This window comes from Phocoena phocoena, chromosome 3 (assembly GCF_963924675.1).
Source record: "Phocoena phocoena chromosome 3, mPhoPho1.1, whole genome shotgun sequence".
Lineage (NCBI taxonomy): Eukaryota > Metazoa > Chordata > Mammalia > Artiodactyla > Phocoenidae > Phocoena > Phocoena phocoena.
Genome location: NC_089221.1, coordinates 102,617,619 through 102,632,932, shown reverse-complemented (window position 1 = coordinate 102,632,932; position 15,314 = coordinate 102,617,619). Strand labels below are relative to the sequence as shown.

Here is a 15,314-nt window from a genome sequence, read left to right as displayed (position 1 = left end):
TAACACAGAATTGATCCAAAGGCACCTGAATCCCCAATATGAACCAGGGTTAGTTAAGGCCTAGTTTTTCTTACAAAGATCAGGGCTGCATGATCTCGGCAAGAAAGAACAGTTCCAAAGCATATGGAAGACTGCATTCACTGAAAAGTGAGGCTCCCCTAAATTACATCTCTGTCTGACAGATCTACAGCTATAAATATATCATGTTCAGAACTAATATTACTGTCAAGATATTCTACAGTGCAATCAAACCAACGAATTACTAAAAAGTAATTCAATAGAGCCAATTTAAATTTTACAAACTGCTTATTACTAGAACTCTCCCACATTACTGGTGGGAATGCAAAATGGTATAGCTGCTTTAGAAAACAGTTTGACGGTTTGTTATAAAGTTAAACACACACTTGCCATATGACCTAACAATTCCCCCAGAAACTTCCCCAAGAGAAATGAAAACTCAGATTCACACACAAAACAAAAACTGCACACAAAGGTTTGTGGCAGCTTTATTCATTATCACAAAAACTAGAAACAAATACTTCAACTGGTGAGTGGATAAACATGCTGAAGTACATCCATATAATGGAATACTGATACACACTACAACATGGATTAATCTCAAATGCATTCTGCACAGTGGAAGAAGACAGATTCAAAAGGCTACATACCACGTGATTCCTATAATTTATTATATTCATGATTCATTATTCCTGTAAGTTATATGATATCTGGCAAAATTATAAGATAGAGTAGTGGTTGTTAGGGGCCAGAGTGGGAAAAGGGGTTGGCTACAAAGGAGCAGCATGAGGGAATATTTTAAGGTGATGAAATTGTTTTCTAATTTGATTGTGAGGGGGAATGAATTTTGCTGCGTGAAAAACAGAAAAAAGAAAAACTTTAATATAAAAAAATCTTACAATACAATCACAGTTAACTGAAATGCTCAAAAAAATAGAATATTTCCTCTAACTAAGTATTTCCTCTAACTAAATTCATAGCCCATGAATGCATTTCATTTCAGAAATCTTTCTAGAATGTGTTTCTCTACTTTTAAGCCTGAGTAAATAAGTCACAGGCTTGTGTTTACTCTTTTATTTAAATTAGGCCCAATTTATGTGTTTGAAATTTGTCTCATACAGCTGTGATGATGCAAACTAAATTGGTTTGGGATAAGCATGGTGCCTCAGGAGGCATGTAATCAAGGTTCTTCCATGTTAAAATTCTCCCTAATAAAGATGAAATGATTAATCTATTCATTCAACAAATTAGTAATCATTAGAGGCCTATTATGTACCAAACACAGGAAATACAAATAAGACCACTGTAATCCCTGCCATCACATAGCTTAAACAAACAATAATACAAGGTATAATTTGTCCTACAAGAGAATTATAGTGCTTTCAGAGCACATAGCAAGTGCACATAACCTAACCATATAAGGTCTAAATTTCCCATTAGGATCTATACCTTAAAGTGCCTGGAATCTTGGTAAACACAAAAATACATGTACCACAGTGCTCACGACCCCATTACCCTTCAGTATTTAAGGATGGAAAGAAAGCAAAAACCATATACACAGAACACTATCACTGCACACGCAGTACAATAATCACTCCCCTACAAAAGGTCCTCTTTAGAGAAATACCAGAATATGCAGATTTACTTCTGTCACCTTTCCAGCAAACATTTTTCTGTATTTTTCTGATACAGAATACCATAAGTATGAACTTCTCTGGCTGAGGAATATTATTTTAAAGGGGGTGGGGGCAGGGAAGTAATAAAGAAAAAAAAAAGAGAAAAAGAAACAGACAGGATGGGGGAAAAAAAAGAAGCCAGAGTAGGTATAAAGGTTTTTGCAGTGAACTCTTAAAAACAAATTAAGGAAGTTTAAGGAAACTAAAATAGAGGCACTGCAACCACACCTCTTCTTTGTTATGAAAAAGGAAGCCAAGATATGTAAAAAGAGGGCTGCCTGCAGGTGTTGTGGCATGAAGTTACCATGTACAGAGGTAAAATTACATTAACCCCAAGGACTAAAGAGAGTGTGATGAATACTCAGCTATGCCAAAGTTACCTGAAACATTTTCCATCTCAAGAATCCTAATTACACAATGCTTCTGGGACCACAGTGGGCCCCACAAGGCCCAGTATCAAAAAACCAGAAAAACTTTCAACTGCTAAAGAAATAAACACAGATTAAAATAAAGTGCCTCTTGGTATATACATATTTAGAAGAGGCAAAAGAAATTTACCAGGATCTTACTCAAACTCCATCTCAGAGGACTAAGATGCTGAGTAGTTTCTATCAAGAAATAAATAGCAGAAGCAAATTAATGCAGTTCCACAGTTCCTTTTCCAAAGTTCCTGCAGTTAAACATTTTGCAATTCAGAATTTCAGGGCTTTTTTTTTTTTTTTTTTGTGGTACGCGGGCCTCTCTGTTGTGGCCTCTCCCATTGCGGAGCACAGGCTCCGGACGCGCAGGCTCAGCGACCATGGCTCACAGGCCCAGCCGCTCCTCAGCACGTGGGATCTTCCCGGACCGGGGCATGAACCCTTGTCCCCTGCATCAGCAAGCGGACTCTCAACCACTGCGCCACTAGGGAAGCCCTTTCAGGGCATTTCTGACAGGTGATACAGTGTGTAAAACACCATATACTTTTTAACACCCATAGAGAAAGCTGTAATGGCACAGAGAAGTCTGGGACAGCACACCATGATTAAACGTTTACTATTTCTGCAGTGAAACCTACAAATACATGAAATAAAGACAAACAGTTCACAACAGGTTTTGTGAAGAAAACCAATTTGTGCCAAACATACAAAAAAAGAATTTTGGTTTTCAGAGCATTTTAGATGTCAGAATTGTTGATAAGGAACTGTGGTCCTATAGAACAGTACCCATTACTCTATTACTAATTATATGTGCAAAATGTAACTGGTAACCTCTTTATCATGTGCTTTTATTGTAGTATTTTGATGAACTCAAAATAATTCGAAAAGTCTCCCAATGGTTCACACATAATATGCCCTCTACACTCTATCCACCCTTAAATTTCTCTAACACAAATTCTCCTATCAGGGCAGTTTACAGAAATCTAACCCTTGAAATTTATAGAAGAAATGCAAATCCAATTTTGCCACCATGCAAAAAATGTTCATTGAATGGAATTTAATGTACTGAACTCATAAAATGGCTTGCTCTTATGTTGTCACAAGAAAAATGCTAAAACTGGTAAGAGTGTTCCTGACCTAGGAAGCAGCAGCAAATAAGTTACCATGGACCCTGATTTGCCATAAATGATAAGACACAATAATCATAAAACCCTATTATCATAGTGCATTTATATGTATATATTTACTGACTACATACAATATAAACAATATACTATACCCACAATATACTATAACTTAATTACTAAACTATTTCTACCAAGGGGAAAAACAGAGACAGTACCTCATCAACAACGGTATAAGAGAGTAAAGGGCTTCTCTGGTGGCACAATGGTTGAGAGTCCGCCTGCCAATGCAGGGGACACGGGTTCGTGCCCCGGTCTGGGAAGATTCCACATGCCACGGAGCGGCTGGGGCCATGAGCCATGGCCGCTGAGCCTGCGCGTCTGGAGCCTGTGCTCCGCAACGGGAGAGGCCACAACAGTGAGAGGCCCGCATACCACAAAAAAAAAAAAAAAAGAGAGTAAAGCGGTATAAGTACAGTTATACTAAACAACCATTAAGGCCCCTTCCATCCTTACGTTCCATGAAAAATACAACTCAATGATATTGCAAATATGATAAATATAACTAATAAAATATGGTAACTAAAACTAATCAAATTTTGATGAGCAACATTCTTATACTAACTTTGAAGACAGGATTGCTTTCATCACTTAGGTTTCTTAAGATTTCTAGGGGCATCTGAATTGGTACCTTAATTTATTCTAGATAAATTTCCCTTTAACAAATTTTCCAAACTTCAAGTTTTGGTGCTACACTATTCAAAAGCTGCTAATGAACAAGGAATAAATAGTGTCTTCACTAAGCATTCTGAGTATGAAACACTGAAGAGAAGTCATTTCATTAACCTGGTCCTCTTGCATATATTTTCTATGCATTTCTATCTCATCTTCACACCTCCATCTCTGATTAAAAAGAGAATTTGAAAGTAAAAGGAAGACGTTTTTTCAAAAAAAGCTAAGAGATGTGTATAAAAAGAAGGAGAAATCAGTCATTTTCAACCCTGAAGCGCACTGGAATCACCTGTAGAAATCCTAAAATAGATCAATGCCTTGGCCCCATCCCCAGATTCAAATATAAAGTAGCATGGGTAGAATCCCAATATCTGTAATTTTTTCAAGCTCCCCAGAAAATGTTAATGTGAAGTCAGGGCTGAGAACCACTGGTCCAAGCTGCCTTCTCCACAAATCCTTTTTTCTCGTCTACTAGTAAGTTAGCACTCCCAGCCCTACAGCAAGGACTGAAAGCACTGTCATTAAAATTGCCCAGTTTTGTTCTCTCGTTTACTCTGTCACAGAAAAAAATTTACTAATTTTCAGTTGGAAGGTTTTTTTTAAAGTGGGTATGGTAAAATTTATTTTAACTTATTTGAAATTCTCATTCCCAGTGCTCAGGATTTTATTTTTCAATCAGCCTTCAAAAAACAACCTTCATTAGTAGAGTATTTAGAGTAACAGTATACAATAAACACACAATACACATTCCAGTTATCAACTTCCAACAGACTATCAGAAAATACTCAAGAGAATGAGTTTAAAGAGCTGATTACATTTTGATATTTTAACTACAAATATTTTCAGAATCCCAAATATATAAAGAAATATTAGCCATAATATGCCGACAATCATATGATAGAAAAAGAGCTCAGTAAATAATCTACCACTTTTTAAAATAAAAACTGGCATTACAAGATTCCACATCTTTAAGATTTACACTTCTTTTGGGGGGTGGGGGGGGTGGCGGTGTTCATGTTGTTTTCAGATCCTTGGAACAAAAGGAGAAAATAATGTTTTACAAAAATATGCATCTACAAATACCAGTTTCTTTTTCAAATGTCATCAACAACTGATACCTACTAGTTTCACCTCCAAAACAATACTAGGTTATTTTTGCACACCAAATTAGGATTTTATGAAAAGGCCTTATAGCCATGTGTACACACACAGTTAGACTAGTGGAAGAGTCTTATGGGAATTTTCTCTCCCTGTAACATTACCTACTATATTTGCCTGCCATTTGAAAGTATTCATTGCTAGAATATATAATAAGTATTTCACAGAAATAGAAAATAAACATAACACAGACTGGGTGTAAGGAAAAAAAACATTTTCACTTCCCTTTTTACTACAGGAAACTCTGACTATAACTTTGACTCCAATATATCATACTCTGGTACCTTGCCAAGTATACCACTTGAAGTCAAAACCAAACAAGTTAAAAAAATAGATAACAAATTAATAATTAGAAAAATTCAGAAGTCCACTTTCATAAAATATACTTGTATCAAATGGTATCATACGGCCAATTTCAACTTAAAATTTTTTTTTTTTTTTTTTTTTTGCGGTACTTGGGCCTCTCACTGCTGTGGCCTCTCCCGTTGTGGAGCACAGGCTCCGGACGCGCAGGCTCAGCGGCCATGGCTCACAGGCCCAGCCACGCCGCGGCATGTGGGATCTTCCCGGACCGGGGCACGAACCCGTGTCCCCTGCATCGGCAGGCGGACTCTCAACCTCTGCACCACCAGGGAAGCCCCTCAACTTAAAATTTTAAGATATATAATTTGTAATAAGTCCAATTTTTAAAATAAATACTATTACAAAGTATCAGTGCATTCAAGGCACACTCTATTTAAGGTAATATACAATGAAAGCGGAATTATATGTTAAATTCTAGGTTGGTAGAAAACATTCCACCCCAGAATTTTATTTTCTTCCCTCAAAAAAAAAAAAAGTAATATTTTTTCCCAATGGTAAAAATAATGCATAATCATAGCTGAAAATCCAAACACTACAGAGAAGTATAAAAAGTATAAAAATCATTCCAAATCTATAAATATCTGTCATAACGTAAATATCCTTCCAGGGGATGGATGGATTTACTCTGTATATTTATAACAACACTGCAACAATTAGAATTACAACAATTAATTCTGTATATTAATTATGTATTCATACATACGTGTATCTCCATATATGTCCCCATACACACACACACAATTTTCTTTTACATATACTGAAAACAAAGAAATCTTTAAGATAACAACTTTCTTGAAAATAAAAATATATGAATTGTTCCAAGCACTCATTCTGCTTCTGCATTTTCGTTTCAGCAGTCCAGGTTTGAGGTTACTGTGTGTGTGTATGTGTGTATGCATGCTGTTTTTGTCGACTGCTTGAGAGAAGATTAAAAGATTTGTCTGTTTGCTTGTTTTACTTAAACACGTACACACACAGACACACACACACACCAACTCTGGCTACAAATTTCCAAACCCTGAGAACCCAGATATCTGTATTAAAGGTACTTGGCTGACTGCTTTACGTAACTAGCCCATGGTCCTGAGCAAAACTGCAAAGTAGACAAAACTTTTCATGGCCTCCCACTTTTTGGTCAGAAAGAGCACTACACTATCAATGAGGATAGGAGAGTTCTACCAACCAGGTGTGTGACTTAAGCATTTCACTCAACCTTCCCACAATTCATTTCAATTCTAAAAGTCTGTGATTCTCCCCAGCCCCCACAATTTTTATTTATTTTTTATTTTTTTGCTGTATTCAAGATATGTAACACGTTTCCCTCCTACCTCAATCAGATTCCTTGATTCAAAATAAACCATTTCTCTGACTGATAAATTCCCATTTCCTCAAAGCATCTATTCTCCTCCAGGTATGACAAAGAAATCTGATGAGATCAAAGATGTGGACAAGTTTTGTCCAAGAAGGAGAGTAGCAACACAGAAAAAATTTAAATAAGTTTACAAGTACAAATGTTTAATTAAAGTTAAAATAGCTTTATGAGTTCCATGAAAAAAAGTATAGTCTTTAACTGATTTTACTGACTCAAAGTTAGTCAATAAGAAAACTAGCAGTGTTTTCAGTTCCTAAAATATTCATACCTGAGCATATTTAAGATAGTCATATAGAAGCAGCCTTCTAATCTTTCATCCGTTACATTTGTACAACACTTTAAAGTTCAAAGTGCATTTAGATGCATTATTTATTTTCATCCTTAAAACAAGCAGACGTGTAGATGTGGTGGTCACTATTGATTGCCTCTCTAACATCCATTTCCCCTATATTCCTCCTTCCCACAATTTTTTAAAATATCCTCCCTCCACCATGTAACTCAGGGAAATGTGACCCCATCGCCAGTTGCAAGGGTATATATCCTGATTGGTAGAAACTCACTATGATAACCCTGTCCCCCTTGTCATAACTGGTTTGGAAGTGTACGTGACCTAATTCCGGTCAATGAAACATGAAGGGGAAAATATGTTGGTAGGCTTGCGCAAAAGATGTCCTGGCCAGTGCACCAGTATCTTGCTACCAGTCTGAGGATGAATCCAACACACATGGGAAAGCAGAGCCAAGTAAATTTCACAGAGGCTAACCAAAGCTCTGAAAAACTAACCCTGCCTTCATACTTCAGCATTCCATTTCAGCTACTGCATTTCAGGTGTTGTAATGTGGTGACACCAAGATAAAGAGTATACCCCATCTACCTTTCCTTCTCCAACTTCGACCTCCTTTTTCAACACCTATAAGCTTTCCTCTGCCTTTGGGCTGAGCTAGACAAGAAAGGCAAGTAGTTACTGTAAGCTGTTAGACCAGCACCCTTTGCACCAAGCTCAACTGCTCCTGGGTATGGCATTTCCTCTTCCAAAGGACAATTTCCTCTACCAATTCACTCCTGCAGTCCCTACTCAGGTTGAGGAGATGGTGGAATTACAAGAAGGCTCTCTCCAACCCTGATGCTGTAATAAACGCTGAAAGGTAACATACGAAATCAGACGAGGGATCCTATCAGGAAACATGTGGGAACCATGTGACCTAATAATTAAACAATTCCCCCTAACATATGAATGACTATATGTTCAGGAATACCAGTATTTCTCTTTTTTAAAAGAGGATGCTGTTAAACAAATCTCTATGAGAGAGTATAAATTAGGTGTTACTTTAGAAGTAGATACCCCTTTAATATACTATTATTAACCAACAGTTCATAACTTAGTTAAAAAGGGGAATCATAAAAGAATCTACCTTAAACATCTTAATGCAACTAAAACACAAAAATATACAATCACAAGACAGTCTTTTTTTTTTTTTTTTTTTTTTGCGGTACGCGGGCCTCTCACTGTCGCGGCCTCTCCTGTTGCAGAGCACAAGCTCCGGACGCACAGGCCCAGCGGCCACGGCCCACAGGCCCAGCCGCTCCGCGGCACGTGGGATCCTCCCGGAACGGGACACGAACCCACGTCCCCCGCATCGGCAGGCGGACCCCCAACCACTGCACCACCAGGGAAGTCCACAAGACAGTCTTTTAATGCAGGGCCAAGGCCTTTCCTTCAAGCATGAATCCATGGATTATATTTCTACTTTATCTTTCTTGCGAAAACCACACCCATAGTACATCACCTGTGATTTCCAGTTTGTTTCTTAAACATGGAAAGACATCTCACAAACACTTATAAGCAATTTTATTGCAGAATCTTATTGCAAAATCTACAACTTTTAGGGTTTTTTCCCTAGTCATTTAATTTCACCTACACCGATTTTAACTGGAAGTGACTTCAGCTACTCACCTGTTTCCAAAGCAGTCACTGGCTCTCATACAAACACCTTTTCGCCTTCATAGTTCACTGAATAACATCTCATTAAACTATATAATTACAACAAGTACAACTGCCATTAACAATTTGCTGGGTACACAGACAAATGATTCTTGGTAGGTATACACGGTATACAATAACCGGTAGGAATAAAAGTTCAAGAACAAACTAGAGGGTAGTCTACTGCCATTTAATGTAGCATGGACATCAAGTAGTAAATGAATGAAGAGTATAACTTAATCTTTTGAGTGGGTTAAAGAGAGGTGAGCTCAGAGATTCTCCTGTAATAGGCTATCCCCAAAAGTCTTTGCTCATTCTACACACCAATCAACACTCTGACAACTCATATATATCAGCAACCCCTAAATTTAAGAGAAGATCTGCATAGTGCCTGCTATGTGCCAGGCATCACATCATGGCACTTTATATGAATTTTCTCAATCGGGATGAAGAATATAATGGCAGAGAAACCCTCTCCCCCGCCCCCTTGTTTTTCCAACGTAGCTATCAGCTAAGGAAAGTAGTTCAACACAAAATCAACTAAATATATGTAATAAATTTGAATACAGTTAAAATCTGCATTACCTCACTGAAGAAGAAAGCATTAGAAATTTGTGTTTAAGAAAAAGAGTATATACATCATGAGAATTTACTAATTACAGTAAACGCTATAAAAAATGTGGACGTGATACAGTCATGTGGACATAGGTTTTAGCTATAGATTTTCATTTAATTACATTATAACTATGTGATATATCATTAGTAAAGAAAATGATCAAAATGTGTGTCTTATCTACCAAATACACAAGTACTTCAAGTTCACTGTTAAGAATTCTTCCTCAGAACTAGGATGATTGGCGGGGAGTAGAAGGAGAGAACATAATATAGGAGAGTTTAAGAACAAATCACTATGCACCTTCCATAGGTCCCATTATAGAAGGAAACCCAAACATTTATAGTTCCTAAATCTCAGCTGTGAGAAGGGAGCTAGAAAAAACATGGCTAACAGCAGTCTCCACTGTGTCTCTAAAACTTACCTATCCCCGCTTATCTGTCCCATTCCATGTTTTCTAACTAGTTCAGAGGCTCTCCAAAGTCACTTCACATTAATAGACAATACACACTTGATTTCCACACATTAACAATCTCATGTATGGTTCTTTCCTACAGATCAGCACAAAAATGATACTCTAAGGTAGCTTACATTACTAGAACCATATCTTCTGCTCCTTGAGAGTCACTACTAGTAGAGAACTACAGATATCCCAAAACCGCCATTTCCAAAGAAATTATATCTTAAAGAACAAACACCCAAACACATACTAACAACATTAATCAATACCACTAAGTGCCAACTGCATGAGAAAAGACAAAAAGGAAGAATATGGAAGATTATAGAAGACATCATCGGTCTAAGACTGTGAAGTCAGAAAAAAAAAAGAAAAAGATTTAAATATGCACTCTGCTACTTCCAAGATATATCTTAAACAGGTTGCTTAAATTCTAGAAAACTCTGCCTCCTACTGTCAAAAGCAAGGCTTACACCACCTAACTCAGTTGTCTTAACAGTTATCATTTATGGTCCTTAGACCAAGTGGGCACGTAATAAATTGTAATAGGTATTGTTATTATCGGGAGGTTCAAGATACAAATTCAGTTATAATGTAAATCCTTATTGAACACTAAGAGGGGAATAGTCAGTAAAAATCTATCAAACAATCTCCCCTGTTACATGACTAGATGATTAAACAATGGTGTCATAAGGGTGATATTTTTCTAAGCACTCCTTTGATAATGATTAAGTTTGGGATTCAATTTTTTTAGAGTCATCAATATTTAAGATGACTAAAAATCCTGTATATATTTATCCATAACTGTGGTAGTCTCTCATGTTGTCATCTTACTGGTATAGTCAATTCTCTTCCTATGTAGATTCTTCACATTTCACTTTATCCATAGCAAATCTCACCTTAAAGTGTATTAACAATAATATAACTATCCAATGACCTGTATTTTGTTATTTATTGTTTCAGATTCCCACTATTTAGTTTGATACATCCTTTTGGGAAGCCCTTTGAAACGAAACAACTACTTGTTCCATTCTGAAAAAATCTGAACCAATAAACCACACCAGAATGATGGTCTATTCCCAGCATGAAGGGGATTACAGAGGGCACCCAGAGAAGAAAAGGGAAAGATTCCCATTTCTTCCCAAGTCATATGTTTAAAATCTAGATTTATTTCATATAAAACCAATTACCAGGTTACCACACACTCATATCCAAATGCAAGCAAAGAAATATGACAAAGCCATGCAGGAACTGTTTTAGATTATATACTCTTCTGCTTTCCTCCATTAGCATGAATGATAACAAACTGACTATTCTAATTTGTTTCCTTTAAACTTACTAGCCTTATTTGCCTACCTACTTGCTATCAGTATAGAATCTATACACTTGGACCTTCATACCTTAAACTGACTCACTTTTAAATACAAGGCATTCTAGATGTCCACGGACTGACTGATCCCCACCTAATTTTACAGCTTCTATTCCCAGAGACCTCCTGGCACAGCAGCCTTAGGTGCAGCTCAACAGGCCCCACGATAGCAAACCAGCATGCTGGTTCTCAACTGCTCCCTTCACCTACAAAACTACCCACACCACCCCACACACACCCCGACCCATTTTGACCATTAAAATATTTTAAGCCCCAAATGGAGTATTACCAGCTCTAACCTCGTTTATAATTCCCTAGTCAAAATTGGTATCACACACACACACACACACACACACACACACACACACACACACGCATGCTTCCATACATTTCTAATAAACCCCACAGGAGTCCTGTGTTGCAATTATTTCTGTGCATGTCTGCTTCTCCCTTAAGGGCCTTAGTCCTGGCTCTTAGTCCTCCTCATGTTTCTACCACTCTTCCACCCTCACCACATAGTAAAAGTCCCCTACACAAAGTAAAGGTTCAGGTTGAACTAAACTATTCCTTTGTTCTAATCCTAGTTCTTTTATTTGAAGGAATAAGTGACTTCTGTGTGCTGAAGATTTTGTTAATAGTTAATGCTTGCAAATCTAACAATGAAAATGTCAATAATTATATAATGCATTAGTTTTTAAGTTGATGAATGGCAGAAGAGGTCAGTAAGCACAATAAACCATCAGAAAAGATAATCATTTTCCAAGATTCCCCCAAAAGTCTCATACATATCAACATCAAAATTAAACTTTCTGTCCCCCCGTTCTAATAAGTACTTACTCCTTATACCTGAGGCATATTCAGAAATGCAAGCACCCTGAATGCAAAAGTGTCTATACACTCTGCTACAAATTTATACCAAAGCCATGCAATTTATCTTATTACACCTTTCTTCCAATTCCCATAAATATGATTTTCATCTTTTGTGCAACTATAAAGGCTAACGTATATAAAATAGGAAAATAATTGATCTTAACTCAGAATACAGTTGGAGCAAAGTTTGGGAATAATTACAAAATACACTAAACACAACTCTCCACTCCCCTCTGCCAAAAAAGTTATTAAGAATGTCACAAACCAGATCTCATTTTTGGGGGGAAATGTTTTTTAAACTGGCCTCACATCTTATAACTTCTGTGATATTTTTCTTTCACAATCTGCTTATTTACAGGGAAAGCAAATATTCTTCAAAAATATATACATGGTTTTACTAATTAGATATTTTTAATTTTAAAAAGTATTCCAACTCAGATATAGTTTAACCTCTTTTACTATCTGTGGGCAAATGTCATTCCTATCACAAAAAGTAATTGCAAACGTAAAAGAAATAAGTACTAACTTCTTTCCTTAACTTATTAAAAATCAGTAGGTTTTTAATTCTCCAATTAAAGTCGATGTTCTAAAACCAAAGGTTAAAAAAGGGTCACTTGCTGACCAGCCTTGGTACTCATTACAACAGAGTTAAAACTAATTCGCACAGAGTAGCAACAGTAGCCATCTCCCACACACACTCCCACCCATTAACTTTTCCTCCTTCCCTGGGAGAACTGGAATGATCGTAACACAGGCCTAACTACCCTCACCCCAGGAGCAAACACACATCTCCATCACCACCCCGCAGAAAAGAAACGCGGGGGCTGTGGACCAAGAGAGCCGACGCTCCTGTGGGTCACTTCCCCTTTGCAAGTGGGAGAAACAAACAAAGCAGCACCCTAACAGTAATCATCAGAGTAATTTTGAGCCCCCGACTAACGCCTTGGATAAGTTCTGAGCTAAGTCAAAAGCTCTATCGAATAGGTAAATCCCTACCCCCCCCTTAAAACAAATACCCCATCAGGAAGTTTCTCCCAGAAATGAATGCTGACCCCTGACACCTCCTCCAGCCGACAGACGGCTCCCTCCCTCCTGCCTAAAATCCCCACTTCGAAGGGCCTGCCTAAAATCCCCGCTCCGAAGGGAATTGTCTGGACACAATCGCGGGGCGCTGGGGGCTGCACTCCCGACCTCTCAACCCTCCCCCCAAAAGCCTCTGCCTTTTCCCAGCTCGCCCACCTCCCCGCCGTCCCCACTCGCTCCGCACCACTCGGGCAACTTCTGCGGCCAGCCCGGCCAGCCGCCCGCGGCCCCAACCCTGCCCAGCGAGCCCAAGGCGCCCTCGCCCCCCGGCCGCGGCCGCCTCCAGCCCGCGCCTCCGCGCCGCCCGCCCGGGTCCTCGCCCACCCCTCCCCGGGGCCCCCGCCGGCGGCACCGCCCCCGCCGCACCCCACCCCACCCAGCCCGGGACCCCAGTCCGCCCAGCCCCACCCGGGGAGGAAGGCGCCGCGGCCGCGCCGAGGCAGCCGCCGGGCCGGGGCCTCCCAGCCAGGCGCCAATGCGAACAGGGCTTTACCTCAAAGGCGCGGCCGCAAGTGGCGGGTCGGTCCCGGGCGCGGGCGGCGCCCCCCGGTCCGTCAGTCAGCGGCGGCTGGGGCAGCGGCGGCGGCACATCGCACCCGCCGGCGGCCAGAGGAGGAAAGCGAGGCACGCAGGGAGGGAGCGAGCGAGGTAGGGGGGAAGGAACAAGCGAGGGAAATAACGCAGCTCGGACTCGGTCGCCGCACTACTGCCGGTGCGTCCTACCGCCGCCTCTGGCCGGAGAGTCGCCGCCCGGGCCGCGGCTGTCGCCACCAATGCAGCTGGGAATGAATGCACAGCGGCGCCTCGCTTATCCGGAGGTCAAACATCCTTCTGCCTCGGGCATCCGGATCGGCGCCGGACCCGGAAGTGAACGCTTGGAAAAAAAATTAAAAAGGAAAGCGTCTTTCTAGCGGCGGCGGCCACTCGAGCTGCCCGCATCAGCGAAAAGAGCCGAGTAGAGCCGAAGGTTACACCGACTTGCTAGGATTGGTTGGCTCGCCGACCGGAAGAAAGGCAGCACGCTCATTGGCTGGCAAGGCTCATAAAAGCGAAGCCACGCCTTCCTCCCCACCTCCGCACCGGCGGTGAGCGTAGCGAGTAATTGTGGATGCGCGATGTCTTCTTGGGTGAGGCCTTGGGAAGAGACGTTTGGCGAGGTCTGTGGAGAGAGCTGGGAGAAAACGCTCCCATGGTTTGGAGGAGCTACGAAAAGTTCCCCGCTGCTTGAGTGAGCAGGAGCCTAAGGGCGCCATTGTGCCAAGTCGGGGTGCCGAGGCTTTTCCGAGTGTACAGAGCACAGCCCTTAAGGTGCCAAAGAATTTTAGGGCCCGGCCAGAGGGAGTGACCTCGCTGGGTTGACATTTTCCCCCACTTTCTTGTAAATCCAGGGCTGTATCAGGGATTCAGCTACTTAGAAATATAAAGTGTGGCTCACGTTTGCATTCCGTTTGCTGTCTATAGAGAACTTCGTTTGTGAGCTCAGGTAACCCTCTCGACTATATAATGTGGTAGCTATTATCTCGGTTTTTCTAGTGAACCTTCTAAAGTTCCTAGAGGCCCAACATCACTCACGTCATCAAATTGTAGACACAAATTGGAACCGATGTTTTCTGACTCTACTCTCCAGTCCACTCTGCCCACAGAGGGGAGGCAGAAGATTACATTCTTTCTCTTATGGTTGGTTAACTGGGATGAAGATATGTTACTATGGAAGACCTGTATGGAAATCGATCCACCATGAAGGCATTGTAGAAGACTCTGAAACTATCATTTAAAAAAAATTGTGTCTAAAGACCTTTCAAAAGTCAGACATAAAGGTGTGCATGAAGAAAAATCATAGTCTGGTGCTATGTTTAAATTTTTATTTATCAAACATATTTTTATATTTTCAGTACACTTGCTGCGTCAAGGAAGTATTTAGTCTCTTCTCTCTCCCTCTCTCTCTTTCTCTCTCTCTCTCTCTCTCTCTCTCTCTCACACACACACACACACACACACACACACACACACACGAAAAATTTGAAAGGCTCCAGTGAAACAAATGCACTTTAAAATAATTGAGGATTTATCTCATTCTCC

General features: G+C 40.1%; 1 protein-coding gene across 1 annotated transcript in view; it reads right to left on the bottom strand.

The window, feature by feature from the left end:
* The window catches only part of CSNK1G3 (casein kinase 1 gamma 3), a 129,907-nt gene extending 115,874 nt beyond the window's left edge, over positions 1-14,033 (bottom strand). The window contains exon 1 of the mRNA XM_065874674.1: positions 13,729-14,033. The gene's annotated coding sequence lies outside the window, so the exon portion shown is untranslated. The remainder of the gene's footprint in view (positions 1-13,728) is intronic.
* Positions 14,034-15,314: the final 1,281 nt, after the last annotated feature.